Source organism: Pungitius pungitius, unplaced genomic scaffold (assembly GCF_949316345.1).
Source record: "Pungitius pungitius unplaced genomic scaffold, fPunPun2.1 scaffold_46, whole genome shotgun sequence".
Taxonomy (NCBI): Eukaryota; Metazoa; Chordata; class Actinopteri; order Perciformes; family Gasterosteidae; genus Pungitius; species Pungitius pungitius.
The window spans coordinates 124,171-151,025 of NW_026909835.1; the positions used below are offsets into that span (position 1 = coordinate 124,171).

The following is a 26,855-nucleotide window of genomic DNA, read 5'->3' on the forward strand; positions in this document are numbered from 1 at the left end:
AAACTTTTCTGATTATCTTTGACACGTTCTAAAGGATTAGGAAAAAGATAAAAAGCAGCTTACGGCCATACCTCTCTGGTTCCGCCCGATCTCGTCTGATCTCGGAAGCTAAGCAGAGCAGGGACTGGTTAGTACCTGGATGGAAGACCGCCTGGGAATCCCAGGTGCCGTAAGCTTTTTCACTTCTCTCTCCGAAAGCCGCCCAGCGCCGCAGATTGTACACCTACACAATTGTAAAAAGTATTTCACATTGTAGAAGAGATGCAATAGGAAGAAGATGAAAGGTGGCTTACGTCCATACCATCGTCAGGCCATTTGAGGTGGCGGGGACTGCAATGGCCATCCACCGATTGGCTGGGACTCCTGGGCGGGTCTTCTCTAGTCCATCCAATTTTCGGCATAGGATGTCACAGCCTTCTTTGCATACCCTTATTTAACCCACACAAAGATGCCAACGGCAGGCGTGACATAATTTTTTGACGCATTATAAAGGATTAGGAAAAAGATAAAAAGCAGCTTACGGCCATACCTCTCTGGTTCCGCCCGATCTCGTCTGATCTCGGAAGCTAAGCAGAGCAGGGCCTGGTTAGTACCTGGATGGAAGACCGCCTGGGAATCCCAGGTGCCGTAAGCTTTTTCACTTCTCTCTGAAAGCCGCCGAGCGCCGCAGATTGTACACCTACAAATTACAAAAAGTATATCACATTGTCGAAGAGATGCATGTTTAGTGTTGTTTTAACGTTGGATATATAAGGAACTTAGACAATATCATCAAAATTGATTCCGTTTCATGGTTGCTAAATTAGTGTTGATCAACATTTAACAATTGGCCTACTTTTGTTTGTAATTTAGCCGTTGAAATACAGGTGCTAACCCAACATGTTAGAATTGCCAGTGAAGAAAAGTAAAGTTACCTTCAGGTTTTAGGAACCTCTCTTGCCAATCCTAAGAACTGCTTCAATTTTAGAAAAAGAAACTCTTCTGATTATCTTTGACACGTTCTAAAGGATTAGGAAAAAGATAAAAAGCAGCTTACGGCCATACCTCTCTGGTTCCGCCCGATCTCGTCTGATCTCGGAAGCTAAGCAGAGCAGGGCCTGGTTAGTACCTGGATGGAAGACCGCCTGGGAATCCCAGGTGCCGTAAGCTTTTCACTTCTCTCTGAAAGCTGCCGAGCGCCGCAGATTGTACACCTACAAATTACAAAAAGTACATCACATTGTCGAAGAGATGCATGTTTAGTGTTGTTTTAACGTTGGATATATAAGGAACTTAGACAATATCATCAAAATTGATTCCGTTTCATGGTTGCTAAATTAGTGTTGATCAACATTTAACAATTGGCATACTTTTGTTTGTAATTTAGCCGTTGAAATACAGGTGCTAACCCAACATGTTAGAATTGCCAGTGAAGAAAAGTAAAGTTACCTTCAGGTTTTAGGAACCTCTCTTGCCAATCCTAAGAACTGCTTCAATTTTAGAAAAAGAAACTTTTCTGATTATCTTTGACACGTTCTAAAGGATTAGGAAAAAGATATTAAAGCAGCTTACGGCCATACCTCTCTGGTTCCGCCCGATCTCGTCTGATCTCGGAAGCTAAGCAGAGCAGGGCCTGGTTAGTACCTGGATGGAAGACCGCCTGGGAATCCCAGGTGCCGTAAGCTTTTTCACTTCTCTCTCCGAAAGCCGCCCAGCGCCGCAGATTGTACACCTACACAATTGTAAAAAGTATTTCACATTGTAGAAGAGATGCAATAGGAAGAAGATGAAAGGTGGCTTACGTCCATACCATCGTCAGGCCATTTGAGGTGGCGGGGACTGCAATGGCCATCCACCGATTGGCTGGGACTCCTGGCCGGGTCTTCTCTAGTCCATCCAATTTTCGGCATAGGATGTCACAGCCTTCTTTGCATACCCTTATTTAACCCACACAAAGATGCCAACGGCAGGCGTGACATAATTTTTTGACGCATTATAAAGGATTAGGAAAAAGATAAAAAGCAGCTTACGGCCATACCTCTCTGGTTCCGCCCGATCTCGTCTGATCTCGGAAGCTAAGCAGAGCAGGGCCTGGTTAGTACCTGGATGGAAGACCGCCTGGGAATCCCAGGTGCCGTAAGCTTTTTCACTTCTCTCTGAAAGCCGCCGAGCGCCGCAGATTGTACACCTACAAATTACAAAAAGTATATCACATTGTCGAAGAGATGCATGTTTAGTGTTGTTTTAACGTTGGATATATAAGGAACTTAGACAATATCATCAAAATTGATTCCGTTTCATGGTTGCTAAATTAGTGTTGATCAACATTTAACAATTGGCCTACTTTTGTTTGTAATTTAGCCGTTGAAATACAGGTGCTAACCCAACATGTTAGAATTGCCAGTGAAGAAAAGTAAAGTTACCTTCAGGTTTTAGGAACCTCTCTTGCCAATCCTAAGAACTGCTTCAATTTTAGAAAAAGAAACTCTTCTGATTATCTTTGACACGTTCTAAAGGATTAGGAAAAAGATAAAAAGCAGCTTACGGCCATACCTCTCTGGTTCCGCCCGATCTCGTCTGATCTCGGAAGCTAAGCAGAGCAGGGCCTGGTTAGTACCTGGATGGAAGACCGCCTGGGAATCCCAGGTGCCGTAAGCTTTTTCACTTCTCTCTCCGAAAGCCGCCCAGCGCCGCAGATTGTACACCTACACAATTGTAAAAAGTATTTCACATTGTAGAAGAGATGCAATAGGAAGAAGATGAAAGGTGGCTTACGTCCATACCATCGTCAGGCCATTTGAGGTGGCGGGGACTGCAATGGCCATCCACCGATTGGCTGGGACTCCTGGGCGGGTCTTCTCTAGTCCATCCAATTTTCGGCATAGGATGTCACAGCCTGCTTTGCATACCCTTATTTAACCCACACAAAGATGCCAACGGCAGGCGTGACATAATTTTTTGACGCATTATAAAGGATTAGGAAAAAGATAAAAAGCAGCTTACGGCCATACCTCTCTGGTTCCGCCCGATCTCGTCTGATCTCGGAAGCTAAGCAGAGCAGGGCCTGGTTAGTACCTGGATGGAAGACCGCCTGGGAATCCCAGGTGCCGTAAGCTTTTTCACTTCTCTCTGAAAGCCGCCGAGCGCCGCAGATTGTACACCTACAAATTACAAAAAGTATATCACATTGTCGAAGAGATGCATGTTTAGTGTTGTTTTAACGTTGGATATATAAGGAACTTAGACAATATCATCAAAATTGATTCCGTTTCATGGTTGCTAAATTAGTGTTGATCAACATTTAACAATTGGCCTACTTTTGTTTGTAATTTAGCCGTTGAAATACAGGTGCTAACCCAACATGTTAGAATTGCCAGTGAAGAAAAGTAAAGTTACCTTCAGGTTTTAGGAACCTCTCTTGCCAATCCTAAGAACTGCTTCAATTTTAGAAAAAGAAACTTTTCTGATTATCTTTGACACGTTCTAAAGGATTAGGAAAAAGATATTAAAGCAGCTTACGGCCATACCTCTCTGGTTCCGCCCGATCTCGTCTGATCTCGGAAGCTAAGCAGAGCAGGGCCTGGTTAGTACCTGGATGGAAGACCGCCTGGGAATCCCAGGTGCCGTAAGCTTTTTCACTTCTCTCTCCGAAAGCCGCCCAGCGCCGCAGATTGTACACCTACACAATTGTAAAAAGTATTTCACATTGTAGAAGAGATGCAATAGGAAGAAGATGAAAGGTGGGTTACGTCCATACCATCGTCAGGCCATTTGAGGTGGCGGGGACTGCAATGGCCATCCACCGATTGGCTGGGACTCCTGGGCGGGTCTTCTCTAGTCCATCCAATTTTCGGCATAGGATGTCACAGCCTTCTTTGCATACCCTTATTTAACCCACACAAAGATGCCAACGGCAGGCGTGACATAATTTTTTGACGCATTATAAAGGATTAGGAAAAAGATAAAAAGCAGCTTACGGCCATACCTCTCTGGTTCCGCCCGATCTCGTCTGATCTCGGAAGCTAAGCAGAGCAGGGCCTGGTTAGTACCTGGATGGAAGACCGCCTGGGAATCCCAGGTGCCGTAAGCTTTTTCACTTCTCTCTGAAAGCCGCCGAGCGCCGCAGATTGTACACCTACAAATTACAAAAAGTATATCACATTGTCGAAGAGATGCATGTTTAGTGTTGTTTTAACGTTGGATATATAAGGAACTTAGACAATATCATCAAAATTGATTCCGTTTCATGGTTGCTAAATTAGTGTTGATCAACATTTAACAATTGGCCTACTTTTGTTTGTAATTTAGCCGTTGAAATACAGGTGCTAACCCAACATGTTAGAATTGCCAGTGAAGAAAAGTAAAGTTACCTTCAGGTTTTAGGAACCTCTCTTGCCAATCCTAAGAACTGCTTCAATTTTAGAAAAAGAAACTTTTCTGATTATCTTTGACACGTTCTAAAGGATTAGGAAAAAGATATTAAAGCAGCTTACGGCCATACCTCTCTGGTTCCGCCCGATCTCGTCTGATCTCGGAAGCTAAGCAGAGCAGGGCCTGGTTAGTACCTGGATGGAAGACCGCCTGGGAATCCCAGGTGCCGTAAGCTTTTTCACTTCTCTCTCCGAAAGCCGCCCAGCGCCGCAGATTGTACACCTACACAATTGTAAAAAGTATTTCACATTGTAGAAGAGATGCAATAGGAAGAAGATGAAAGGTGGCTTACGTCCATACCATCGTCAGGCCATTTGAGGTGGCGGGGACTGCAATGGCCATCCACCGATTGGCTGGGACTCCTGGGCGGGTCTTCTCTAGTCCATCCAATTTTCGGCATAGGATGTCACAGCCTTCTTTGCATACCCTTATTTAACCCACACAAAGATGCCAACGGCAGGCGTGACATAATTTTTTGACGCATTATAAAGGATTAGGAAAAAGATAAAAAGCAGCTTACGGCCATACCTCTCTGGTTCCGCCCGATCTCGTCTGATCTCGGAAGCTAAGCAGAGCAGGGCCTGGTTAGTACCTGGATGGAAGACCGCCTGGGAATCCCAGGTGCCGTAAGCTTTTTCACTTCTCTCTGAAAGCTGCCGAGCGCCGCAGATTGTACACCTACAAATTACAAAAAGTACATCACATTGTCGAAGAGATGCATGTTTAGTGTTGTTTTAACGTTGGATATATAAGGAACTTAGACAATATCATCAAAATTGATTCCGTTTCATGGTTGCTAAATTAGTGTTGATCAACATTTAACAATTGGCATACTTTTGTTTGTAATTTAGCCGTTGAAATACAGGTGCTAACCCAACATGTTAGAATTGCCAGTGAAGAAAAGTAAAGTTACCTTCAGGTTTTAGGAACCTCTCTTGCCAATCCTAAGAACTGCTTCAATTTTAGAAAAAGAAACTTTTCTGATTATCTTTGACACGTTCTAAAGGATTAGGAAAAAGATAAAAAGCAGCTTACGGCCATACCTCTCTGGTTCCGCCCGATCTCGTCTGATCTCGGAAGCTAAGCAGAGCAGGGCCTGGTTAGTACCTGGATGGAAGACCGCCTGGGAATCCCAGGTGCCGTAAGCTTTTTCACTTCTCTCTGAAAGCCGCCGAGCGCCGCAGATTGTACACCTACAAATTACAAAAAGTATATCACATTGTCGAAGAGATGCATGTTTAGTGTTGTTTTAACGTTGGATATATAAGGAACTTAGACAATATCATCAAAATTGATTCCGTTTCATGGTTGCTAAATTAGTGTTGATCAACATTTAACAATTGGCCTACTTTTGTTTGTAATTTAGCCGTTGAAATACAGGTGCTAACCCAACATGTTAGAATTGCCAGTGAAGAAAAGTAAAGTTACCTTCAGGTTTTAGGAACCTCTCTTGCCAATCCTAAGAACTGCTTCAATTTTAGAAAAAGAAACTTTTCTGATTATCTTTGACACGTTCTAAAGGATTAGGAAAAAGATATTAAAGCAGCTTACGGCCATACCTCTCTGGTTCCGCCCGATCTCGTCTGATCTCGGAAGCTAAGCAGAGCAGGGCCTGGTTAGTACCTGGATGGAAGACCGCCTGGGAATCCCAGGTGCCGTAAGCTTTTTCACTTCTCTCTCCGAAAGCCGCCCAGCGCCGCAGATTGTACACCTACACAATTGTAAAAAGTATTTCACATTGTAGAAGAGATGCAATAGGAAGAAGATGAAAGGTGGCTTACGTCCATACCATCGTCAGGCCATTTGAGGTGGCGGGGACTGCAATGGCCATCCACCGATTGGCTGGGACTCCTGGGCGGGTCTTCTCTAGTCCATCCAATTTTCGGCATAGGATATCACAGCCTTCTTTGCATACCCTTATTTAACCCACACAAAGATGCCAACGGCAGGCGTGACATAATTTTTTGACGCATTATAAAGGATTAGGAAAAAGATAAAAAGCAGCTTACGGCCATACCTCTCTGGTTCCGCCCGATCTCGTCTGATCTCGGAAGCTAAGCAGAGCAGGGCCTGGTTAGTACCTGGATGGAAGACCGCCTGGGAATCCCAGGTGCCGTAAGCTTTTTCACTTCTCTCTCCGAAAGCCGCCCAGCGCCGCAGATTGTACACCTACACAATTGTAAAAAGTATTTCACATTGTAGAAGAGATGCAATAGGAAGAAGATGAAAGGTGGCTTACGTCCATACCATCGTCAGGCCATTTGAGGTGGCGGGGACTGCAATGGCCATCCACCGATTGGCTGGGACTCCTGGGCGGGTCTTCTCTAGTCCATCCAATTTTCGGCATAGGATGTCACAGCCTTCTTTGCATACCCTTATTTAACCCACACAAAGATGCCAACGGCAGGCGTGACATAATTTTTTGACGCATTATAAAGGATTAGGAAAAAGATAAAAAGCAGCTTACGGCCATACCTCTCTGGTTCCGCCCGATCTCGTCTGATCTCGGAAGCTAAGCAGAGCAGGGCCTGGTTAGTACCTGGATGGAAGACCGCCTGGGAATCCCAGGTGCCGTAAGCTTTTTCACTTCTCTCTCCGAAAGCCGCCCAGCGCCGCAGATTGTACACCTACACAATTGTAAAAAGTATTTCACATTGTAGAAGAGATGCAATAGGAAGAAGATGAAAGGTGGCTTACGTCCATACCATCGTCAGGCCATTTGAGGTGGCGGGGACTGCAATGGCCATCCACCGATTGGCTGGGACTCCTGGGCGGGTCTTCTCTAGTCCATCCAATTTTCGGCATAGGATGTCACAGCCTTCTTTGCATACCCTTATTTAACCCACACAAAGATGCCAACGGCAGGCGTGACATAATTTTTTGACGCATTATAAAGGATTAGGAAAAAGATAAAAAGCAGCTTACGGCCATACCTCTCTGGTTCCGCCCGATCTCGTCTGATCTCAGAAGCTAAGCAGAGCAGGGCCTGGTTAGTACCTGGATGGAAGACCGCCTGGGAATCCCAGGTGCCGTAAGCTTTTTCACTTCTCTCTGAAAGCCGCCGAGCGCCGCAGATTGTACACCTACAAATTACAAAAAGTATATCACATTGTCGAAGAGATGCATGTTTAGTGTTGTTTTAACGTTGGATATATAAGGAACTTAGACAATATCATCAAAATTGATTCCGTTTCATGGTTGCTAAATTAGTGTTGATCAACATTTAACAATTGGCCTACTTTTGTTTGTAATTTAGCCGTTGAAATACAGGTGCTAACCCAACATGTTAGAATTGCCAGTGAAGAAAAGTAAAGTTACCTTCAGGTTTTAGGAACCTCTCTTGCCAATCCTAAGAACTGCTTCAATTTTAGAAAAAGAAACTTTTCTGATTATCTTTGACACGTTCTAAAGGATTAGGAAAAAGATAAAAAGCAGCTTACGGCCATACCTCTCTGGTTCCGCCCGATCTCGTCTGATCTCGGAAGCTAAGCAGAGCAGGGACTGGTTAGTACCTGGATGGAAGACCGCCTGGGAATCCCAGGTGCCGTAAGCTTTTTCACTTCTCTCTCCGAAAGCCGCCCAGCGCCGCAGATTGTACACCTACACAATTGTAAAAAGTATTTCACATTGTAGAAGAGATGCAATAGGAAGAAGATGAAAGGTGGCTTACGTCCATACCATCGTCAGGCCATTTGAGGTGGCGGGGACTGCAATGGCCATCCACCGATTGGCTGGGACTCCTGGGCGGGTCTTCTCTAGTCCATCCAATTTTCGGCATAGGATGTCACAGCCTTCTTTGCATACCCTTATTTAACCCACACAAAGATGCCAACGGCAGGCGTGACATAATTTTTTGACGCATTATAAAGGATTAGGAAAAAGATAAAAAGCAGCTTACGGCCATACCTCTCTGGTTCCGCCCGATCTCGTCTGATCTCGGAAGCTAAGCAGAGCAGGGCCTGGTTAGTACCTGGATGGAAGACCGCCTGGGAATCCCAGGTGCCGTAAGCTTTTTCACTTCTCTCTGAAAGCCGCCGAGCGCCGCAGATTGTACACCTACAAATTACAAAAAGTATATCACATTGTCGAAGAGATGCATGTTTAGTGTTGTTTTAACGTTGGATATATAAGGAACTTAGACAATATCATCAAAATTGATTCCGTTTCATGGTTGCTAAATTAGTGTTGATCAACATTTAACAATTGGCCTACTTTTGTTTGTAATTTAGCCGTTGAAATACAGGTGCTAACCCAACATGTTAGAATTGCCAGTGAAGAAAAGTAAAGTTACCTTCAGGTTTTAGGAACCTCTCTTGCCAATCCTAAGAACTGCTTCAATTTTAGAAAAAGAAACTCTTCTGATTATCTTTGACACGTTCTAAAGGATTAGGAAAAAGATAAAAAGCAGCTTACGGCCATACCTCTCTGGTTCCGCCCGATCTCGTCTGATCTCGGAAGCTAAGCAGAGCAGGGCCTGGTTAGTACCTGGATGGAAGACCGCCTGGGAATCCCAGGTGCCGTAAGCTTTTCACTTCTCTCTGAAAGCTGCCGAGCGCCGCAGATTGTACACCTACAAATTACAAAAAGTACATCACATTGTCGAAGAGATGCATGTTTAGTGTTGTTTTAACGTTGGATATATAAGGAACTTAGACAATATCATCAAAATTGATTCCGTTTCATGGTTGCTAAATTAGTGTTGATCAACATTTAACAATTGGCATACTTTTGTTTGTAATTTAGCCGTTGAAATACAGGTGCTAACCCAACATGTTAGAATTGCCAGTGAAGAAAAGTAAAGTTACCTTCAGGTTTTAGGAACCTCTCTTGCCAATCCTAAGAACTGCTTCAATTTTAGAAAAAGAAACTTTTCTGATTATCTTTGACACGTTCTAAAGGATTAGGAAAAAGATATTAAAGCAGCTTACGGCCATACCTCTCTGGTTCCGCCCGATCTCGTCTGATCTCGGAAGCTAAGCAGAGCAGGGCCTGGTTAGTACCTGGATGGAAGACCGCCTGGGAATCCCAGGTGCCGTAAGCTTTTTCACTTCTCTCTCCGAAAGCCGCCCAGCGCCGCAGATTGTACACCTACACAATTGTAAAAAGTATTTCACATTGTAGAAGAGATGCAATAGGAAGAAGATGAAAGGTGGCTTACGTCCATACCATCGTCAGGCCATTTGAGGTGGCGGGGACTGCAATGGCCATCCACCGATTGGCTGGGACTCCTGGCCGGGTCTTCTCTAGTCCATCCAATTTTCGGCATAGGATGTCACAGCCTTCTTTGCATACCCTTATTTAACCCACACAAAGATGCCAACGGCAGGCGTGACATAATTTTTTGACGCATTATAAAGGATTAGGAAAAAGATAAAAAGCAGCTTACGGCCATACCTCTCTGGTTCCGCCCGATCTCGTCTGATCTCGGAAGCTAAGCAGAGCAGGGCCTGGTTAGTACCTGGATGGAAGACCGCCTGGGAATCCCAGGTGCCGTAAGCTTTTTCACTTCTCTCTGAAAGCCGCCGAGCGCCGCAGATTGTACACCTACAAATTACAAAAAGTACATCACATTGTCGAAGAGATGCATGTTTAGTGTTGTTTTAACGTTGGATATATAAGGAACTTAGACAATATCATCAAAATTGATTCCGTTTCATGGTTGCTAAATTAGTGTTGATCAACATTTAACAATTGGCATACTTTTGTTTGTAATTTAGCCGTTGAAATACAGGTGCTAACCCAACATGTTAGAATTGCCAGTGAAGAAAAGTAAAGTTACCTTCAGGTTTTAGGAACCTCTCTTGCCAATCCTAAGAACTGCTTCAATTTTAGAAAAAGAAACTTTTCTGATTATCTTTGACACGTTCTAAAGGATTAGGAAAAAGATATTAAAGCAGCTTACGGCCATACCTCTCTGGTTCCGCCCGATCTCGTCTGATCTCGGAAGCTAAGCAGAGCAGGGCCTGGTTAGTACCTGGATGGAAGACCGCCTGGGAATCCCAGGTGCCGTAAGCTTTTTCACTTCTCTCTCCGAAAGCCGCCCAGCGCCGCAGATTGTACACCTACACAATTGTAAAAAGTATTTCACATTGTAGAAGAGATGCAATAGGAAGAAGATGAAAGGTGGCTTACGTCCATACCATCGTCAGGCCATTTGAGGTGGCGGGGACTGCAATGGCCATCCACCGATTGGCTGGGACTCCTGGCCGGGTCTTCTCTAGTCCATCCAATTTTCGGCATAGGATGTCACAGCCTTCTTTGCATACCCTTATTTAACCCACACAAAGATGCCAACGGCAGGCGTGACATAATTTTTTGACGCATTATAAAGGATTAGGAAAAAGATAAAAAGCAGCTTACGGCCATACCTCTCTGGTTCCGCCCGATCTCGTCTGATCTCGGAAGCTAAGCAGAGCAGGGCCTGGTTAGTACCTGGATGGAAGACCGCCTGGGAATCCCAGGTGCCGTAAGCTTTTTCACTTCTCTCTGAAAGCCGCCGAGCGCCGCAGATTGTACACCTACAAATTACAAAAAGTATATCACATTGTCGAAGAGATGCATGTTTAGTGTTGTTTTAACGTTGGATATATAAGGAACTTAGACAATATCATCAAAATTGATTCCGTTTCATGGTTGCTAAATTAGTGTTGATCAACATTTAACAATTGGCCTACTTTTGTTTGTAATTTAGCCGTTGAAATACAGGTGCTAACCCAACATGTTAGAATTGCCAGTGAAGAAAAGTAAAGTTACCTTCAGGTTTTAGGAACCTCTCTTGCCAATCCTAAGAACTGCTTCAATTTTAGAAAAAGAAACTCTTCTGATTATCTTTGACACGTTCTAAAGGATTAGGAAAAAGATAAAAAGCAGCTTACGGCCATACCTCTCTGGTTCCGCCCGATCTCGTCTGATCTCGGAAGCTAAGCAGAGCAGGGCCTGGTTAGTACCTGGATGGAAGACCGCCTGGGAATCCCAGGTGCCGTAAGCTTTTTCACTTCTCTCTCCGAAAGCCGCCCAGCGCCGCAGATTGTACACCCACACAATTGTAAAAAGTATTTCACATTGTAGAAGAGATGCAATAGGAAGAAGATGAAAGGTGGCTTACGTCCATACCATCGTCAGGCCATTTGAGGTGGCGGGGACTGCAATGGCCATCCACCGATTGGCTGGGACTCCTGGGCGGGTCTTCTCTAGTCCATCCAATTTTCGGCATAGGATGTCACAGCCTTCTTTGCATACCCTTATTTAACCCACACAAAGATGCCAACGGCAGGCGTGACATAATTTTTTGACGCATTATAAAGGATTAGGAAAAAGATAAAAAGCAGCTTACGGCCATACCTCTCTGGTTCCGCCCGATCTCGTCTGATCTCGGAAGCTAAGCAGAGCAGGGCCTGGTTAGTACCTGGATGGAAGACCGCCTGGGAATCCCAGGTGCCGTAAGCTTTTTCACTTCTCTCTGAAAGCCGCCGAGCGCCGCAGATTGTACACCTACAAATTACAAAAAGTATATCACGTTGTCGAAGAGATGCATGTTTAGTGTTGTTTTAACGTTGGATATATAAGGAACTTAGACAATATCATCAAAATTGATTCCGTTTCATGGTTGCTAAATTAGTGTTGATCAACATTTAACAATTGGCATACTTTTGTTTGTAATTTAGCCGTTGAAATACAGGTGCTAACCCAACATGTTAGAATTGCCAGTGAAGAAAAGTAAAGTTACCTTCAGGTTTTAGGAACCTCTCTTGCCAATCCTAAGAACTGCTTCAATTTTAGAAAAAGAAACTCTTCTGATTATCTTTGACACGTTTTAAAGGATTAGGAAAAAGATAAAAAGCAGCTTACGGCCATACCTCTCTGGTTCCGCCCGATCTCGTCTGATCTCGGAAGCTAAGCAGAGCAGGGCCTGGTTAGTACCTGGATGGAAGACCGCCTGGGAATCCCAGGTGCCGTAAGCTTTTTCACTTCTCTCTGAAAGCCGCCGAGCGCCGCAGATTGTACACCTACAAATTACAAAAAGTACATCACATTGTCGAAGAGATGCATGTTTAGTGTTGTTTTAACGTTGGATATATAAGGAACTTAGACAATATCATCAAAATTGATTCCGTTTCATGGTTGCTAAATTAGTGTTGATCAACATTTAACAATTGGCATACTTTTGTTTGTAATTTAGCCGTTGAAATACAGGTGCTAACCCAACATGTTAGAATTGCCAGTGAAGAAAAGTAAAGTTACCTTCAGGTTTTAGGAACCTCTCTTGCCAATCCTAAGAACTGCTTCAATTTTAGAAAAAGAAACTCTTCTGATTATCTTTGACACGTTTTAAAGGATTAGGAAAAAGATAAAAAGCAGCGTACGGCCATACCTCTCTAGTTCCGCCCGATTTCGTCTGATCTCGGAAGCTAAGCAGAGCAGGGCCTGGTTAGTACCTGGATGGAAGACCGCCTGGGAATCCCAGGTGCCGTAAGCTTTTTCACTTCTCTCTCCGAAAGCCGCCCAGCGCCGCAGATTGTACACCCACACAATTGTAAAAAGTATTTCACATTGTAGAAGAGATGCAATAGGAAGAAGATGAAAGGTGGCTTATGTCCATACCATCGTCAGGCCATTTGAGGTGGCGGGGACTGCAATGGCCATCCACCGATTGGCTGGGACTCCTGGGCGGGTCTTCTCTAGTCCATCCAATTTTCGGCATAGGATGTCACAGCCTTCTTTGCATACCCTTATTTAACCCACACAAAGATGCCAACGGCAGGCGTGACATAATTTTTTGACGCATTATAAAGGATTAGGAAAAAGATAAAAAGCAGCTTACGGCCATACCTCTCTGGTTCCGCCCGATCTCGTCTGATCTCGGAAGCTAAGCAGAGCAGGGCCTGGTTAGTACCTGGATGGAAGACCGCCTGGGAATCCCAGGTGCCGTAAGCTTTTTCACTTCTCTCTCCGAAAGCCGCCCAGCGCCGCAGATTGTACACCTACACAATTGTAAAAAGTATTTCACATTGTAGAAGAGATGCAATAGGAAGAAGATGAAAGGTGGCTTACGTCCATACCATCGTCAGGCCATTTGAGGTGGCGGGGACTGCAATGGCCATCCACCGATTGGCTGGGACTCCTGGGCGGGTCTTCTCTAGTCCATCCAATTTTCGGCATAGGATGTCACAGCCTGCTTTGCATACCCTTATTTAACCCACACAAAGATGCCAACGGCAGGCGTGACATAATTTTTTGACGCATTATAAAGGATTAGGAAAAAGATAAAAAGCAGCTTACGGCCATACCTCTCTGGTTCCGCCCGATCTCGTCTGATCTCGGAAGCTAAGCAGAGCAGGGCCTGGTTAGTACCTGGATGGAAGACCGCCTGGGAATCCCAGGTGCCGTAAGCTTTTTCACTTCTCTCTGAAAGCCGCCGAGCGCCGCAGATTGTACACCTACAAATTACAAAAAGTACATCACATTGTCGAAGAGATGCATGTTTAGTGTTTTTTTAACGTTGGATATATAAGGAACTTAGACAATATCATCAAAATTGATTCCGTTTCATGGTTGCTAAATTAGTGTTGATCAACATTTAACAATTGGCATACTTTTGTTTGTAATTTAGCCGTTGAAATACAGGTGCTAACCCAACATGTTAGAATTGCCAGTGAAGAAAAGTAAAGTTACCTTCAGGTTTTAGGAACCTCTCTTGCCAATCCTAAGAACTGCTTCAATTTTAGAAAAAGAAACTTTTCTGATTATCTTTGACACGTTCTAAAGGATTAGGAAAAAGATAAAAAGCAGCTTACGGCCATACCTCTCTGGTTCCGCCCGATCTCGTCTGATCTCGGAAGCTAAGCAGAGCAGGGCCTGGTTAGTACCTGGATGGAAGACCGCCTGGGAATCCCAGGTGCCGTAAGCTTTTTCACTTCTCTCTCCGAAAGCCGCCCAGCGCCGCAGATTGTACACCCACACAATTGTAAAAAGTATTTCACATTGTAGAAGAGATGCAATAGGAAGAAGATGAAAGGTGGCTTACGTCCATACCATCGTCAGGCCATTTGAGGTGGCGGGGACTGCAATGGCCATCCACCGATTGGCTGGGACTCCTGGGCGGGTCTTCTCTAGTCCATCCAATTTTCGGCATAGGATGTCACAGCCTTCTTTGCATACCCTTATTTAACCCACACAAAGATGCCAACGGCAGGCGTGACATAATTTTTTGACGCATTATAAAGGATTAGGAAAAAGATAAAAAGCAGCTTACGGCCATACCTCTCTGGTTCCGCCCGATCTCGTCTGATCTCGGAAGCTAAGCAGAGCAGGGCCTGGTTAGTACCTGGATGGAAGACCGCCTGGGAATCCCAGGTGCCGTAAGCTTTTTCACTTCTCTCTGAAAGCCGCCGAGCGCCGCAGATTGTACACCTACAAATTACAAAAAGTATATCACGTTGTCGAAGAGATGCATGTTTAGTGTTGTTTTAACGTTGGATATATAAGGAACTTAGACAATATCATCAAAATTGATTCCGTTTCATGGTTGCTAAATTAGTGTTGATCAACATTTAACAATTGGCATACTTTTGTTTGTAATTTAGCCGTTGAAATACAGGTGCTAACCCAACATGTTAGAATTGCCAGTGAAGAAAAGTAAAGTTACCTTCAGGTTTTAGGAACCTCTCTTGCCAATCCTAAGAACTGCTTCAATTTTAGAAAAAGAAACTCTTCTGATTATCTTTGACACGTTTTAAAGGATTAGGAAAAAGATAAAAAGCAGCTTACGGCCATACCTCTCTGGTTCCGCCCGATCTCGTCTGATCTCGGAAGCTAAGCAGAGCAGGGCCTGGTTAGTACCTGGATGGAAGACCGCCTGGGAATCCCAGGTGCCGTAAGCTTTTTCACTTCTCTCTGAAAGCCGCCGAGCGCCGCAGATTGTACACCTACAAATTACAAAAAGTACATCACATTGTCGAAGAGATGCATGTTTAGTGTTGTTTTAACGTTGGATATATAAGGAACTTAGACAATATCATCAAAATTGATTCCGTTTCATGGTTGCTAAATTAGTGTTGATCAACATTTAACAATTGGCATACTTTTGTTTGTAATTTAGCCGTTGAAATACAGGTGCTAACCCAACATGTTAGAATTGCCAGTGAAGAAAAGTAAAGTTACCTTCAGGTTTTAGGAACCTCTCTTGCCAATCCTAAGAACTGCTTCAATTTTAGAAAAAGAAACTCTTCTGATTATCTTTGACACGTTTTAAAGGATTAGGAAAAAGATAAAAAGCAGCGTACGGCCATACCTCTCTAGTTCCGCCCGATTTCGTCTGATCTCGGAAGCTAAGCAGAGCAGGGCCTGGTTAGTACCTGGATGGAAGACCGCCTGGGAATCCCAGGTGCCGTAAGCTTTTTCACTTCTCTCTGAAAGCCGCCGAGCGCCGCAGATTGTACACCTACAAATTACAAAAAGTACATCACATTGTCGAAGAGATGCATGTTTAGTGTTGTTTTAACGTTGGATATATAAGGAACTTAGACAATATCATCAAAATTGATTCCGTTTCATGGTTGCTAAATTAGTGTTGATCAACATTTAACAATTGGCATACTTTTGTTTGTAATTTAGCCGTTGAAATACAGGTGCTAACCCAACATGTTAGAATTGCCAGTGAAGAAAAGTAAAGTTACCTTCAGGTTTTAGGAACCTCTCTTGCCAATCCTAAGAACTGCTTCAATTTTAGAAAAAGAAACTCTTCTGATTATCTTTGACACGTTTTAAAGGATTAGGAAAAAGATAAAAAGCAGCGTACGGCCATACCTCTCTAGTTCCGCCCGATTTCGTCTGATCTCGGAAGCTAAGCAGAGCAGGGCCTGGTTAGTACCTGGATGGAAGACCGCCTGGGAATCCCAGGTGCCGTAAGCTTTTTCACTTCTCTCTCCGAAAGCCGCCCAGCGCCGCAGATTGTACACCCACACAATTGTAAAAAGTATTTCACATTGTAGAAGAGATGCAATAGGAAGAAGATGAAAGGTGGCTTATGTCCATACCATCGTCAGGCCATTTGAGGTGGCGGGGACTGCAATGGCCATCCACCGATTGGCTGGGACTCCTGGGCGGGTCTTCTCTAGTCCATCCAATTTTCGGCATAGGATGTCACAGCCTTCTTTGCATACCCTTATTTAACCCACACAAAGATGCCAAAGGCAGGCGTGACATAATTTTTTGACGCATTATAAAGGATTAGGAAAAAGATAAAAAGCAGCTTACGGCCATACCTCTCTGGTTCCGCCCGATCTCGTCTGATCTCGGAAGCTAAGCAGAGCAGGGCCTGGTTAGTACCTGGATGGAAGACCGCCTGGGAATCCCAGGTGCCGTAAGCTTTTTCACTTCTCTCTCCGAAAGCCGCCCAGCGCCGCAGATTGTACACCCACACAATTGTAAAAAGTATTTCACATTGTAGAAGAGATGCAATAGGAAGAAGATGAAAGGTGGCTTACGTCCATACCATCGTCAGGCCATTTGAGGTGGCGGGGACTGCAATGGCCATCCACCGATTGGCTGGGACTCCTGGGCGGGTCTTCTCTAGTCCATCCAATTTTCGGCATAGGATGTCACAGCCTTCTTTGCATACCCTTATTTAACCCACACAAAGATGCCAACGGCAGGCGTGACATAATTTTTTGACGCATTATAAAGGATTAGGAAAAAGATAAAAAGCAGCTTACGGCCATACCTCTCTGGTTCCGCCCGATCTCGTCTGATCTCGGAAGCTAAGCAGAGCAGGGCCTGGTTAGTACCTGGATGGAAGACCGCCTGGGAATCCCAGGTGCCGTAAGCTTTTTCACTTCTCTCTGAAAGCCGCCGAGCGCCGCAGATTGTACACCTACAAATTACAAAAAGTATATCACGTTGTCGAAGAGATGCATGTTTAGTGTTGTTTTAACGTTGGATATATAAGGAACTTAGACAATATCATCAAAATTGATTCCGTTTCATGGTTGCTAAATTAGTGTTGATCAACATTTAACAATTGGCATACTTTTGTTTGTAATTTAGCCGTTGAAATACAGGTGCTAACCCAACATGTTAGAATTGCCAGTGAAGAAAAGTAAAGTTACCTTCAGGTTTTAGGAACCTCTCTTGCCAATCCTAAGAACTGCTTCAATTTTAGAAAAAGAAACTCTTCTGATTATCTTTGACACGTTTTAAAGGATTAGGAAAAAGATAAAAAGCAGCTTATGGCCATACCTCTCTGGTTCCGCCCGATCTCGTCTGATCTCGGAAGCTAAGCAGAGCAGGGCCTGGTTAGTACCTGGATGGAAGACCGCCTGGGAATCCCAGGTGCCGTAAGCTTTTTCACTTCTCTCTGAAAGCCGCCGAGCGCCGCAGATTGTACACCTACAAATTACAAAAAGTACATCACATTGTCGAAGAGATGCATGTTTAGTGTTGTTTTAACGTTGGATATATAAGGAACTTAGACAATATCATCAAAATTGATTCCGTTTCATGGTTGCTAAATTAGTGTTGATCAACATTTAACAATTGGCATACTTTTGTTTGTAATTTAGCCGTTGAAATACAGGTGCTAACCCAACATGTTAGAATTGCCAGTGAAGAAAAGTAAAGTTACCTTCAGGTTTTAGGAACCTCTCTTGCCAATCCTAAGAACTGCTTCAATTTTAGAAAAAGAAACTCTTCTGATTATCTTTGACACGTTTTAAAGGATTAGGAAAAAGATAAAAAGCAGCGTACGGCCATACCTCTCTAGTTCCGCCCGATTTCGTCTGATCTCGGAAGCTAAGCAGAGCAGGGCCTGGTTAGTACCTGGATGGAAGACCGCCTGGGAATCCCAGGTGCCGTAAGCTTTTTCACTTCTCTCTCCGAAAGCCGCCCAGCGCCGCAGATTGTACACCCACACAATTGTAAAAAGTATTTCACATTGTAGAAGAGATGCAATAGGAAGAAGATGAAAGGTGGCTTATGTCCATACCATCGTCAGGCCATTTGAGGTGGCGGGGACTGCAATGGCCATCCACCGATTGGCTGGGACTCCTGGGCGGGTCTTCTCTAGTCCATCCAATTTTCGGCATAGGATGTCACAGCCTTCTTTGCATACCCTTATTTAACCCACACAAAGATGCCAACGGCAGGCGTGACATAATTTTTTGACGCATTATAAAGGATTAGGAAAAAGATAAAAAGCAGCTTACGGCCATACCTCTCTGGTTCCGCCCGATCTCGTCTGATCTCGGAAGCTAAGCAGAGCAGGGCCTGGTTAGTACCTGGATGGAAGACCGCCTGGGAATCCCAGGTGCCGTAAGCTTTTTCACTTCTCTCTCCGAAAGCCGCCCAGCGCCGCAGATTGTACACCTACACAATTGTAAAAAGTATTTCACATTGTAGAAGAGATGCAATAGGAAGAAGATGAAAGGTGGCTTACGTCCATACCATCGTCAGGCCATTTGAGGTGGCGGGGACTGCAATGGCCATCCACCGATTGGCTGGGACTCCTGGGCGGGTCTTCTCTAGTCCATCCAATTTTCGGCATAGGATGTCACAGCCTGCTTTGCATACCCTTATTTAACCCACACAAAGATGCCAACGGCAGGCGTGACATAATTTTTTGACGCATTATAAAGGATTAGGAAAAAGATAAAAAGCAGCTTACGGCCATACCTCTCTGGTTCCGCCCGATCTCGTCTGATCTCGGAAGCTAAGCAGAGCAGGGCCTGGTTAGTACCTGGATGGAAGACCGCCTGGGAATCCCAGGTGCCGTAAGCTTTTTCACTTCTCTCTGAAAGCCGCCGAGCGCCGCAGATTGTACACCTACAAATTACAAAAAGTACATCACATTGTCGAAGAGATGCATGTTTAGAGTTGTTTTAACGTTGGATATATAAGGAACTTAGACAATATCATCAAAATTGATTCCGTTTCATGGTTGCTAAATTAGTGTTGATCAACATTTAACAATTGGCATACTTTTGTTTGTAATTTAGCCGTTGAAATACAGGTGCTAACCCAACATGTTAGAATTGCCAGTGAAGAAAAGTAAAGTTACCTTCAGGTTTTAGGAACCTCTCTTGCCAATCCTAAGAACTGCTTCAATTTTAGAAAAAGAAACTTTTCTGATTATCTTTGACACGTTCTAAAGGATTAGGAAAAAGATAAAAAGCAGCTTACGGCCATACCTCTCTGGTTCCGCCCGATCTCGTCTGATCTCGGAAGCTAAGCAGAGCAGGGCCTGGTTAGTACCTGGATGGAAGACCGCCTGGGAATCCCAGGTGCCGTAAGCTTTTTCACTTCTCTCTCCGAAAGCCGCCCAGCGCCGCAGATTGTACACCCACACAATTGTAAAAAGTATTTCACATTGTAGAAGAGATGCAATAGGAAGAAGATGAAAGGTGGCTTACGTCCATACCATCGTCAGGCCATTTGAGGTGGCGGGGACTGCAATGGCCATCCACCGATTGGCTGGGACTCCTGGGCGGGTCTTCTCTAGTCCATCCAATTTTCGGCATAGGATGTCACAGCCTTCTTTGCATACCCTTATTTAACCCACACAAAGATGCCAACGGCAGGCGTGACATAATTTTTTGACGCATTATAAAGGATTAGGAAAAAGATAAAAAGCAGCTTACGGCCATACCTCTCTGGTTCCGCCCGATCTCGTCTGATCTCGGAAGCTAAGCAGAGCAGGGCCTGGTTAGTACCTGGATGGAAGACCGCCTGGGAATCCCAGGTGCCGTAAGCTTTTTCACTTCTCTCTGAAAGCCGCCGAGCGCCGCAGATTGTACACCTACAAATTACAAAAAGTACATCACATTGTCGAAGAGATGCATGTTTAGTGTTGTTTTAACGTTGGATATATAAGGAACTTAGACAATATCATCAAAATTGATTCCGTTTCATGGTTGCTAAATTAGTGTTGATCAACATTTAACAATTGGCATACTTTTGTTTGTAATTTAGCCGTTGAAATACAGGTGCTAACCCAACATGTTAGAATTGCCAGTGAAGAAAAGTAAAGTTACCTTCAGGTTTTAGGAACCTCTCTTGCCAATCCTAAGAACTGCTTCAATTTTAGAAAAAGAAACTCTTCTGATTATCTTTGACACGTTTTAAAGGATTAGGAAAAAGATAAAAAGCAGCGTACGGCCATACCTCTCTAGTTCCGCCCGATTTCGTCTGATCTCGGAAGCTAAGCAGAGCAGGGCCTGGTTAGTACCTGGATGGAAGACCGCCTGGGAATCCCAGGTGCCGTAAGCTTTTTCACTTCTCTCTCCGAAAGCCGCCCAGCGCCGCAGATTGTACACCCACACAATTGTAAAAAGTATTTCACATTGTAGAAGAGATGCAATAGGAAGAAGATGAAAGGTGGCTTATGTCCATACCATCGTCAGGCCATTTGAGGTGGCGGGGACTGCAATGGCCATCCACCGATTGGCTGGGACTCCTGGGCGGGTCTTCTCTAGTCCATCCAATTTTCGGCATAGGATGTCACAGCCTTCTTTGCATACCCTTATTTAACCCACACAAAGATGCCAACGGCAGGCGTGACATAATTTTTTGACGCATTATAAAGGATTAGGAAAAAGATAAAAAGCAGCTTACGGCCATACCTCTCTGGTTCCGCCCGATCTCGTCTGATCTCGGAAGCTAAGCAGAGCAGGGCCTGGTTAGTACCTGGATGGAAGACCGCCTGGGAATCCCAGGTGCCGTAAGCTTTTTCACTTCTCTCTCCGAAAGCCGCCCAGCGCCGCAGATTGTACACCTACACAATTGTAAAAAGTATTTCACATTGTAGAAGAGATGCAATAGGAAGAAGATGAAAGGTGGCTTATGTCCATACCATCGTCAGGCCATTTGAGGTGGCGGGGACTGCAATGGCCATCCACCGATTGGCTGGGACTCCTGGGCGGGTCTTCTCTAGTCCATCCAATTTTCGGCATAGGATGTCACAGCCTTCTTTGCATACCCTTATTTAACCCACACAAAGATGCCAACGGCAGGCGTGACATAATTTTTTGACGCATTATAAAGGATTAGGAAAAAGATCAAAAGCAGCTTACGGCCATACCTCTCTGGTTCCGCCCGATCTCGTCTGATCTCGGAAGCTAAGCAGAGCAGGGCCTGGTTAGTACCTGGATGGAAGACCGCCTGGGAATCCCAGGTGCCGTAAGCTTTTTCACTTCTCTCTGAAAGCCGCCGAGCGCCGCAGATTGTACACCTACAAATTACAAAAAGTACATCACATTGTCGAAGAGATGCATGTTTAGTGTTGTTTTAACGTTGGATATATAAGGAACTTAGACAATATCATCAAAATTGATTCCGTTTCATGGTTGCTAAATTAGTGTTGATCAACATTTAACAATTGGCATACTTTTGTTTGTAATTTAGCCGTTGAAATACAGGTGCTAACCCAACATGTTAGAATTGCCAGTGAAGAAAAGTAAAGTTACCTTCAGGTTTTAGGAACCTCTCTTGCCAATCCTAAGAACTGCTTCAATTTTAGAAAAAGAAACTCTTCTGATTATCTTTGACACGTTTTAAAGGATTAGGAAAAAGATAAAAAGCAGCGTACGGCCATACCTCTCTAGTTCCGCCCGATTTCGTCTGATCTCGGAAGCTAAACAGAGCAGGGCCTGGTTAGTACCTGGATGGAAGACCGCCTGGGAATCCCAGGTGCCGTAAGCTTTTTCACTTCTCTCTCCGAAAGCCGCCCAGCGCCGCAGATTGTACACCCACACAATTGTAAAAAGTATTTCACATTGTAGAAGAGATGCAATAGGAAGAAGATGAAAGGTGGCTTATGTCCATACCATCGTCAGGCCATTTGAGGTGGCGGGGACTGCAATGGCCATCCACCGATTGGCTGGGACTCCTGGGCGGGTCTTCTCTAGTCCATCCAATTTTCGGCATAGGATGTCACAGCCTTCTTTGCATACCCTTATTTAACCCACACAAAGATGCCAACGGCAGGCGTGACATAATTTTTTGACGCATTATAAAGGATTAGGAAAAAGATAAAAAGCAGCTTACGGCCATACCTCTCTGGTTCCGCCCGATCTCGTCTGATCTCGGAAGCTAAGCAGAGCAGGGCCTGGTTAGTACCTGGATGGAAGACCGCCTGGGAATCCCAGGTGCCGTAAGCTTTTTCACTTCTCTCTCCGAAAGCCGCCCAGCGCCGCAGATTGTACACCTACACAATTGTAAAAAGTATTTCACATTGTAGAAGAGATGCAATAGGAAGAAGATGAAAGGTGGCTTACGTCCATACCATCGTCAGGCCATTTGAGGTGGCGGGGACTGCAATGGCCATCCACCGATTGGCTGGGACTCCTGGGCGGGTCTTCTCTAGTCCATCCAATTTTCGGCATAGGATGTCACAGCCTGCTTTGCATACCCTTATTTAACCCACACAAAGATGCCAACGGCAGGCGTGACATAATTTTTTGACGCATTATAAAGGATTAGGAAAAAGATAAAAAGCAGCTTACGGCCATACCTCTCTGGTTCCGCCCGATCTCGTCTGATCTCGGAAGCTAAGCAGAGCAGGGCCTGGTTAGTACCTGGATGGAAGACCGCCTGGGAATCCCAGGTGCCGTAAGCTTTTTCACTTCTCTCTGAAAGCCGCCGAGCGCCGCAGATTGTACACCTACAAATTACAAAAAGTATATCACGTTGTCGAAGAGATGCATGTTTAGTGTTGTTTTAACGTTGGATTTATAAGGAACTTAGACAATATCATCAAAATTGATTCCGTTTCATGGTTGCTAAATTAGTGTTGATCAACATTTAACAATTGGCATACTTTTGTTTGTAATTTAGCCGTTGAAATACAGGTGCTAACCCAACATGTTAGAATTGCCAGTGAAGAAAAGTAAAGTTACCTTCAGGTTTTAGGAACCTCTCTTGCCAATCCTAAGAACTGCTTCAATTTTAGAAAAAGAAACTCTTCTGATTATCTTTGACACGTTTTAAAGGATTAGGAAAAAGATAAAAAGCAGCTTACGGCCATACCTCTCTGGTTCCGCCCGATTTTGTCTGATCTCGGAAGCTAAGCAGAGCAGGGCCTGGTTAGTACCTGGATGGAAGACCGCCTGGGAATCCCAGGTGCCGTAAGCTTTTTCACTTCTCTCTCCGAAAGCCGCCCAGCGCCGCAGATTGTACACCTACACAATTGTAAAAAGTATTTCACATTGTAGAAGAGATGCAATAGGAAGAAGATGAAAGGTGGCTTACGTCCATACCATCGTCAGGCCATTTGAGGTGGCGGGGACTGCAATGGCCATCCACCGATTGGCTGGGACTCCTGGGCGGGTCTTCTCTAGTCCATCCAATTTTCGGCATAGGATATCACAGCCTTCTTTGCATACCCTTATTTAACCCACACAAAGATGCCAACGGCAGGCGTGACATAATTTTTTGACGCATTATAAAGGATTAGGAAAAAGATAAAAAGCAGCTTACGGCCATACCTCTCTGGTTCCGCCCGATCTCGTCTGATCTCGGAAGCTAAGCAGAGCAGGGCCTGGTTAGTACCTGGATGGAAGACCGCCTGGGAATCCCAGGTGCCGTAAGCTTTTTCACTTCTCTCTGAAAGCCGCCGAGCGCCGCAGATTGTACACCTACAAATTACAAAAAGTATATCACGTTGTCGAAGAGATGCATGTTTAGTGTTGTTTTAACGTTGGATTTATAAGGAACTTAGACAATATCATCAAAATTGATTCCGTTTCATGGTTGCTAAATTAGTGTTGATCAACATTTAACAATTGGCATACTTTTGTTTGTAATTTAGCCGTTGAAATACAGGTGCTAACCCAACATGTTAGAATTGCCAGTGAAGAAAAGTAAAGTTACCTTCAGGTTTTAGGAACCTCTCTTGCCAATCCTAAGAACTGCTTCAATTTTAGAAAAAGAAACTCTTCTGATTATCTTTGACACGTTTTAAAGGATTAGGAAAAAGATAAAAAGCAGCTTACGGCCATACCTCTCTGGTTCCGCCCGATCTCGTCTGATCTCGGAAGCTAAGCAGAGCAGGGCCTGGTTAGTACCTGGATGGAAGACCGCCTGGGAATCCCAGGTGCCGTAAGCTTTTTCACTTCTCTCTGAAAGCCGCCGAGCGCCGCAGATTGTACACCTACAAATTACAAAAAGTATATCACGTTGTCGAAGAGATGCATGTTTAGTGTTGTTTTAACGTTGGATTTATAAGGAACTTAGACAATATCATCAAAATTGATTCCGTTTCATGGTTGCTAAATTAGTGTTGATCAACATTTAACAATTGGCATACTTTTGTTTGTAATTTAGCCGTTGAAATACAGGTGCTAACCCAACATGTTAGAATTGCCAGTGAAGAAAAGTAAAGTTACCTTCAGGTTTTAGGAACCTCTCTTGCCAATCCTAAGAACTGCTTCAATTTTAGAAAAAGAAACTCTTCTGATTATCTTTGACACGTTTTAAAGGATTAGGAAAAAGATAAAAAGCAGCTTACGGCCATACCTCTCTGGTTCCGCCCGATTTTGTCTGATCTCGGAAGCTAAGCAGAGCAGGGCCTGGTTAGTACCTGGATGGAAGACCGCCTGGGAATCCCAGGTGCCGTAAGCTTTTTCACTTCTCTCTCCGAAAGCCGCCCAGCGCCGCAGATTGTACACCTACACAATTGTAAAAAGTATTTCACATTGTAGAAGAGATGCAATAGGAAGAAGATGAAAGGTGGCTTACGTCCATACCATCGTCAGGCCATTTGAGGTGGCGGGGACTGCAATGGCCATCCACCGATTGGCTGGGACTCCTGGGCGGGTCTTCTCTAGTCCATCCAATTTTCGGCATAGGATATCACAGCCTTCTTTGCATACCCTTATTTAACCCACACAAAGATGCCAACGGCAGGCGTGACATAATTTTTTGACGCATTATAAAGGATTAGGAAAAAGATAAAAAGCAGCTTACGGCCATACCTCTCTGGTTCCGCCCGATCTCGTCTGATCTCGGAAGCTAAGCAGAGCAGGGCCTGGTTAGTACCTGGATGGAAGACCGCCTGGGAATCCCAGGTGCCGTAAGCTTTTTCACTTCTCTCTGAAAGCCGCCGAGCGCCGCAGATTGTACACCTACAAATTACAAAAAGTATATCACGTTGTCGAAGAGATGCATGTTTAGTGTTGTTTTAACGTTGGATTTATAAGGAACTTAGACAATATCATCAAAATTGATTCCGTTTCATGGTTGCTAAATTAGTGTTGATCAACATTTAACAATTGGCATACTTTTGTTTGTAATTTAGCCGTTGAAATACAGGTGCTAACCCAACATGTTAGAATTGCCAGTGAAGAAAAGTAAAGTTACCTTCAGGTTTTAGGAACCTCTCTTGCCAATCCTAAGAACTGCTTCAATTTTAGAAAAAGAAACTCTTCTGATTATCTTTGACACGTTTTAAAGGATTAGGAAAAAGATAAAAAGCAGCTTACGGCCATACCTCTCTGGTTCCGCCCGATCTCGTCTGATCTCGGAAGCTAAGCAGAGCAGGGCCTGGTTAGTACCTGGATGGAAGACCGCCTGGGAATCCCAGGTGCCGTAAGCTTTTTCACTTCTCTCTGAAAGCCGCCGAGCGCCGCAGATTGTACACCTACAAATTACAAAAAGTACATCACATTGTCGAAGAGATGCATGTTTAGTGTTGTTTTAACGTTGGATATATAAGGAACTTAGACAATATCATCAAAATTGATTCCGTTTCATGGTTGCTAAATTAGTGTTGATCAACATTTAACAATTGGCATACTTTTGTTTGTAATTTAGCCGTTGAAATACAGGTGCTAACCCAACATGTTAGAATTGCCAGTGAAGAAAAGTAAAGTTACCTTCAGGTTTTAGGAACCTCTCTTGCCAATCCTAAGAACTGCTTCAATTTTAGAAAAAGAAACTCTTCTGATTATCTTTGACACGTTTTAAAGGATTAGGAAAAAGATAAAAAGCAGCTTACGGCCATACCTCTCTGGTTCCGCCCGATCTCGTCTGATCTCGGAAGCTAAGCAGAGCAGGGCCTGGTTAGTACCTGGATGGAAGACCGCCTGGGAATCCCAGGTGCCGTAAGCTTTTTCACTTCTCTCTGAAAGCCGCCGAGCGCCGCAGATTGTACACCTACAAATTACAAAAAGTACATCACATTGTCGAAGAGATGCATGTTTAGTGTTGTTTTAACGTTGGATATATAAGGAACTTAGACAATATCATCAAAATTGATTCCGTTTCATGGTTGCTAAATTAGTGTTGATCAACATTTAACAATTGGCATACTTTTGTTTGTAATTTAGCCGTTGAAATACAGGTGCTAACCCAACATGTTAGAATTGCCAGTGAAGAAAAGTAAAGTTACCTTCAGGTTTTAGGAACCTCTCTTGCCAATCCTAAGAACTGCTTCAATTTTAGAAAAAGAAACTCTT

The 26,855-nt window shown here is 44.2% G+C and overlaps 54 non-coding genes and 1 pseudogene across 54 annotated transcripts; all 55 read left to right on the forward strand.

The window, feature by feature from the left end:
* The first annotated feature begins 57 nt into the window (after positions 1-57).
* On the forward strand, positions 58-176 carry LOC134112467 (5S ribosomal RNA). Its single transcript, XR_009945803.1, has one exon. It is a non-coding gene; the product is annotated as a 5S ribosomal RNA (ribosomal RNA).
* A 339-nt stretch (positions 177-515) lies between these two features.
* On the forward strand, positions 516-634 carry LOC134112330 (5S ribosomal RNA). Its single transcript, XR_009945666.1, has one exon. It is a non-coding gene; the product is annotated as a 5S ribosomal RNA (ribosomal RNA).
* Positions 635-1,030: 396 nt separating this feature from the next.
* LOC134112331 (5S ribosomal RNA) lies at positions 1,031-1,149 on the forward strand. The gene has a single exon (XR_009945667.1). It is a non-coding gene; the product is annotated as a 5S ribosomal RNA (ribosomal RNA).
* Positions 1,150-1,545: 396 nt separating this feature from the next.
* Positions 1,546-1,664, forward strand: LOC134112332 (5S ribosomal RNA). Its single transcript, XR_009945668.1, has one exon. It is a non-coding gene; the product is annotated as a 5S ribosomal RNA (ribosomal RNA).
* A 339-nt stretch (positions 1,665-2,003) lies between these two features.
* LOC134112333 (5S ribosomal RNA) lies at positions 2,004-2,122 on the forward strand. The gene has a single exon (XR_009945669.1). It is a non-coding gene; the product is annotated as a 5S ribosomal RNA (ribosomal RNA).
* Positions 2,123-2,518: 396 nt separating this feature from the next.
* Positions 2,519-2,637, forward strand: LOC134112334 (5S ribosomal RNA). The gene has a single exon (XR_009945670.1). It is a non-coding gene; the product is annotated as a 5S ribosomal RNA (ribosomal RNA).
* Positions 2,638-2,976: 339 nt separating this feature from the next.
* LOC134112335 (5S ribosomal RNA) lies at positions 2,977-3,095 on the forward strand. The gene has a single exon (XR_009945671.1). It is a non-coding gene; the product is annotated as a 5S ribosomal RNA (ribosomal RNA).
* A 397-nt stretch (positions 3,096-3,492) lies between these two features.
* On the forward strand, positions 3,493-3,611 carry LOC134112336 (5S ribosomal RNA). Its single transcript, XR_009945672.1, has one exon. It is a non-coding gene; the product is annotated as a 5S ribosomal RNA (ribosomal RNA).
* Positions 3,612-3,950: 339 nt separating this feature from the next.
* Positions 3,951-4,069, forward strand: LOC134112337 (5S ribosomal RNA). Its single transcript, XR_009945673.1, has one exon. It is a non-coding gene; the product is annotated as a 5S ribosomal RNA (ribosomal RNA).
* Positions 4,070-4,466: 397 nt separating this feature from the next.
* On the forward strand, positions 4,467-4,585 carry LOC134112338 (5S ribosomal RNA). Its single transcript, XR_009945674.1, has one exon. It is a non-coding gene; the product is annotated as a 5S ribosomal RNA (ribosomal RNA).
* A 339-nt stretch (positions 4,586-4,924) lies between these two features.
* On the forward strand, positions 4,925-5,043 carry LOC134112340 (5S ribosomal RNA). Its single transcript, XR_009945676.1, has one exon. It is a non-coding gene; the product is annotated as a 5S ribosomal RNA (ribosomal RNA).
* A 396-nt stretch (positions 5,044-5,439) lies between these two features.
* Positions 5,440-5,558, forward strand: LOC134112341 (5S ribosomal RNA). The gene has a single exon (XR_009945677.1). It is a non-coding gene; the product is annotated as a 5S ribosomal RNA (ribosomal RNA).
* A 397-nt stretch (positions 5,559-5,955) lies between these two features.
* LOC134112342 (5S ribosomal RNA) lies at positions 5,956-6,074 on the forward strand. The gene has a single exon (XR_009945678.1). It is a non-coding gene; the product is annotated as a 5S ribosomal RNA (ribosomal RNA).
* Positions 6,075-6,413: 339 nt separating this feature from the next.
* Positions 6,414-6,532, forward strand: LOC134112343 (5S ribosomal RNA). Its single transcript, XR_009945679.1, has one exon. It is a non-coding gene; the product is annotated as a 5S ribosomal RNA (ribosomal RNA).
* Positions 6,533-6,871: 339 nt separating this feature from the next.
* On the forward strand, positions 6,872-6,990 carry LOC134112344 (5S ribosomal RNA). Its single transcript, XR_009945680.1, has one exon. It is a non-coding gene; the product is annotated as a 5S ribosomal RNA (ribosomal RNA).
* A 339-nt stretch (positions 6,991-7,329) lies between these two features.
* Positions 7,330-7,448, forward strand: LOC134112456 (5S ribosomal RNA). The gene has a single exon (XR_009945792.1). It is a non-coding gene; the product is annotated as a 5S ribosomal RNA (ribosomal RNA).
* A 396-nt stretch (positions 7,449-7,844) lies between these two features.
* On the forward strand, positions 7,845-7,963 carry LOC134112468 (5S ribosomal RNA). Its single transcript, XR_009945804.1, has one exon. It is a non-coding gene; the product is annotated as a 5S ribosomal RNA (ribosomal RNA).
* A 339-nt stretch (positions 7,964-8,302) lies between these two features.
* Positions 8,303-8,421, forward strand: LOC134112345 (5S ribosomal RNA). The gene has a single exon (XR_009945681.1). It is a non-coding gene; the product is annotated as a 5S ribosomal RNA (ribosomal RNA).
* Positions 8,422-8,817: 396 nt separating this feature from the next.
* LOC134112346 (5S ribosomal RNA) lies at positions 8,818-8,936 on the forward strand. Its single transcript, XR_009945682.1, has one exon. It is a non-coding gene; the product is annotated as a 5S ribosomal RNA (ribosomal RNA).
* Positions 8,937-9,332: 396 nt separating this feature from the next.
* Positions 9,333-9,451, forward strand: LOC134112347 (5S ribosomal RNA). The gene has a single exon (XR_009945683.1). It is a non-coding gene; the product is annotated as a 5S ribosomal RNA (ribosomal RNA).
* Positions 9,452-9,790: 339 nt separating this feature from the next.
* On the forward strand, positions 9,791-9,909 carry LOC134112348 (5S ribosomal RNA). Its single transcript, XR_009945684.1, has one exon. It is a non-coding gene; the product is annotated as a 5S ribosomal RNA (ribosomal RNA).
* Positions 9,910-10,306: 397 nt separating this feature from the next.
* LOC134112349 (5S ribosomal RNA) lies at positions 10,307-10,425 on the forward strand. Its single transcript, XR_009945685.1, has one exon. It is a non-coding gene; the product is annotated as a 5S ribosomal RNA (ribosomal RNA).
* Positions 10,426-10,764: 339 nt separating this feature from the next.
* On the forward strand, positions 10,765-10,883 carry LOC134112351 (5S ribosomal RNA). The gene has a single exon (XR_009945687.1). It is a non-coding gene; the product is annotated as a 5S ribosomal RNA (ribosomal RNA).
* A 396-nt stretch (positions 10,884-11,279) lies between these two features.
* On the forward strand, positions 11,280-11,398 carry LOC134112352 (5S ribosomal RNA). The gene has a single exon (XR_009945688.1). It is a non-coding gene; the product is annotated as a 5S ribosomal RNA (ribosomal RNA).
* A 339-nt stretch (positions 11,399-11,737) lies between these two features.
* LOC134112353 (5S ribosomal RNA) lies at positions 11,738-11,856 on the forward strand. The gene has a single exon (XR_009945689.1). It is a non-coding gene; the product is annotated as a 5S ribosomal RNA (ribosomal RNA).
* A 396-nt stretch (positions 11,857-12,252) lies between these two features.
* LOC134112354 (5S ribosomal RNA) lies at positions 12,253-12,371 on the forward strand. The gene has a single exon (XR_009945690.1). It is a non-coding gene; the product is annotated as a 5S ribosomal RNA (ribosomal RNA).
* Positions 12,372-12,767: 396 nt separating this feature from the next.
* LOC134112490 (5S ribosomal RNA) lies at positions 12,768-12,886 on the forward strand. Its single transcript, XR_009945826.1, has one exon. It is a non-coding gene; the product is annotated as a 5S ribosomal RNA (ribosomal RNA).
* Positions 12,887-13,225: 339 nt separating this feature from the next.
* Positions 13,226-13,344, forward strand: LOC134112355 (5S ribosomal RNA). Its single transcript, XR_009945691.1, has one exon. It is a non-coding gene; the product is annotated as a 5S ribosomal RNA (ribosomal RNA).
* Positions 13,345-13,683: 339 nt separating this feature from the next.
* LOC134112356 (5S ribosomal RNA) lies at positions 13,684-13,802 on the forward strand. The gene has a single exon (XR_009945692.1). It is a non-coding gene; the product is annotated as a 5S ribosomal RNA (ribosomal RNA).
* Positions 13,803-14,198: 396 nt separating this feature from the next.
* Positions 14,199-14,317, forward strand: LOC134112357 (5S ribosomal RNA). The gene has a single exon (XR_009945693.1). It is a non-coding gene; the product is annotated as a 5S ribosomal RNA (ribosomal RNA).
* A 339-nt stretch (positions 14,318-14,656) lies between these two features.
* On the forward strand, positions 14,657-14,775 carry LOC134112358 (5S ribosomal RNA). Its single transcript, XR_009945694.1, has one exon. It is a non-coding gene; the product is annotated as a 5S ribosomal RNA (ribosomal RNA).
* A 396-nt stretch (positions 14,776-15,171) lies between these two features.
* On the forward strand, positions 15,172-15,290 carry LOC134112359 (5S ribosomal RNA). Its single transcript, XR_009945695.1, has one exon. It is a non-coding gene; the product is annotated as a 5S ribosomal RNA (ribosomal RNA).
* Positions 15,291-15,686: 396 nt separating this feature from the next.
* Positions 15,687-15,805, forward strand: LOC134112491 (5S ribosomal RNA). The gene has a single exon (XR_009945827.1). It is a non-coding gene; the product is annotated as a 5S ribosomal RNA (ribosomal RNA).
* A 396-nt stretch (positions 15,806-16,201) lies between these two features.
* Positions 16,202-16,320, forward strand: LOC134112492 (5S ribosomal RNA). The gene has a single exon (XR_009945828.1). It is a non-coding gene; the product is annotated as a 5S ribosomal RNA (ribosomal RNA).
* A 339-nt stretch (positions 16,321-16,659) lies between these two features.
* On the forward strand, positions 16,660-16,778 carry LOC134112360 (5S ribosomal RNA). The gene has a single exon (XR_009945696.1). It is a non-coding gene; the product is annotated as a 5S ribosomal RNA (ribosomal RNA).
* Positions 16,779-17,117: 339 nt separating this feature from the next.
* Positions 17,118-17,236, forward strand: LOC134112362 (5S ribosomal RNA). Its single transcript, XR_009945698.1, has one exon. It is a non-coding gene; the product is annotated as a 5S ribosomal RNA (ribosomal RNA).
* Positions 17,237-17,632: 396 nt separating this feature from the next.
* On the forward strand, positions 17,633-17,751 carry LOC134112409 (5S ribosomal RNA). Its single transcript, XR_009945745.1, has one exon. It is a non-coding gene; the product is annotated as a 5S ribosomal RNA (ribosomal RNA).
* Positions 17,752-18,147: 396 nt separating this feature from the next.
* Positions 18,148-18,266, forward strand: LOC134112493 (5S ribosomal RNA). The gene has a single exon (XR_009945829.1). It is a non-coding gene; the product is annotated as a 5S ribosomal RNA (ribosomal RNA).
* A 339-nt stretch (positions 18,267-18,605) lies between these two features.
* On the forward strand, positions 18,606-18,724 carry LOC134112363 (5S ribosomal RNA). Its single transcript, XR_009945699.1, has one exon. It is a non-coding gene; the product is annotated as a 5S ribosomal RNA (ribosomal RNA).
* Positions 18,725-19,063: 339 nt separating this feature from the next.
* On the forward strand, positions 19,064-19,182 carry LOC134112364 (5S ribosomal RNA). The gene has a single exon (XR_009945700.1). It is a non-coding gene; the product is annotated as a 5S ribosomal RNA (ribosomal RNA).
* A 396-nt stretch (positions 19,183-19,578) lies between these two features.
* On the forward strand, positions 19,579-19,697 carry LOC134112365 (5S ribosomal RNA). Its single transcript, XR_009945701.1, has one exon. It is a non-coding gene; the product is annotated as a 5S ribosomal RNA (ribosomal RNA).
* A 339-nt stretch (positions 19,698-20,036) lies between these two features.
* Positions 20,037-20,155, forward strand: LOC134112366 (5S ribosomal RNA). The gene has a single exon (XR_009945702.1). It is a non-coding gene; the product is annotated as a 5S ribosomal RNA (ribosomal RNA).
* Positions 20,156-20,551: 396 nt separating this feature from the next.
* On the forward strand, positions 20,552-20,670 carry LOC134112495 (5S ribosomal RNA). Its single transcript, XR_009945831.1, has one exon. It is a non-coding gene; the product is annotated as a 5S ribosomal RNA (ribosomal RNA).
* Positions 20,671-21,009: 339 nt separating this feature from the next.
* Positions 21,010-21,128, forward strand: LOC134112367 (5S ribosomal RNA). Its single transcript, XR_009945703.1, has one exon. It is a non-coding gene; the product is annotated as a 5S ribosomal RNA (ribosomal RNA).
* Positions 21,129-21,467: 339 nt separating this feature from the next.
* Positions 21,468-21,586, forward strand: LOC134112368 (5S ribosomal RNA). Its single transcript, XR_009945704.1, has one exon. It is a non-coding gene; the product is annotated as a 5S ribosomal RNA (ribosomal RNA).
* A 396-nt stretch (positions 21,587-21,982) lies between these two features.
* On the forward strand, positions 21,983-22,101 carry LOC134112506 (5S ribosomal RNA; annotated as a pseudogene).
* A 339-nt stretch (positions 22,102-22,440) lies between these two features.
* LOC134112369 (5S ribosomal RNA) lies at positions 22,441-22,559 on the forward strand. The gene has a single exon (XR_009945705.1). It is a non-coding gene; the product is annotated as a 5S ribosomal RNA (ribosomal RNA).
* Positions 22,560-22,898: 339 nt separating this feature from the next.
* Positions 22,899-23,017, forward strand: LOC134112370 (5S ribosomal RNA). Its single transcript, XR_009945706.1, has one exon. It is a non-coding gene; the product is annotated as a 5S ribosomal RNA (ribosomal RNA).
* A 396-nt stretch (positions 23,018-23,413) lies between these two features.
* On the forward strand, positions 23,414-23,532 carry LOC134112486 (5S ribosomal RNA). The gene has a single exon (XR_009945822.1). It is a non-coding gene; the product is annotated as a 5S ribosomal RNA (ribosomal RNA).
* A 339-nt stretch (positions 23,533-23,871) lies between these two features.
* LOC134112371 (5S ribosomal RNA) lies at positions 23,872-23,990 on the forward strand. Its single transcript, XR_009945707.1, has one exon. It is a non-coding gene; the product is annotated as a 5S ribosomal RNA (ribosomal RNA).
* Positions 23,991-24,386: 396 nt separating this feature from the next.
* Positions 24,387-24,505, forward strand: LOC134112373 (5S ribosomal RNA). The gene has a single exon (XR_009945709.1). It is a non-coding gene; the product is annotated as a 5S ribosomal RNA (ribosomal RNA).
* A 396-nt stretch (positions 24,506-24,901) lies between these two features.
* On the forward strand, positions 24,902-25,020 carry LOC134112487 (5S ribosomal RNA). Its single transcript, XR_009945823.1, has one exon. It is a non-coding gene; the product is annotated as a 5S ribosomal RNA (ribosomal RNA).
* Positions 25,021-25,359: 339 nt separating this feature from the next.
* On the forward strand, positions 25,360-25,478 carry LOC134112374 (5S ribosomal RNA). Its single transcript, XR_009945710.1, has one exon. It is a non-coding gene; the product is annotated as a 5S ribosomal RNA (ribosomal RNA).
* A 396-nt stretch (positions 25,479-25,874) lies between these two features.
* Positions 25,875-25,993, forward strand: LOC134112375 (5S ribosomal RNA). The gene has a single exon (XR_009945711.1). It is a non-coding gene; the product is annotated as a 5S ribosomal RNA (ribosomal RNA).
* Positions 25,994-26,389: 396 nt separating this feature from the next.
* On the forward strand, positions 26,390-26,508 carry LOC134112376 (5S ribosomal RNA). The gene has a single exon (XR_009945712.1). It is a non-coding gene; the product is annotated as a 5S ribosomal RNA (ribosomal RNA).
* The last annotated feature ends 347 nt before the right edge of the window (positions 26,509-26,855 follow it).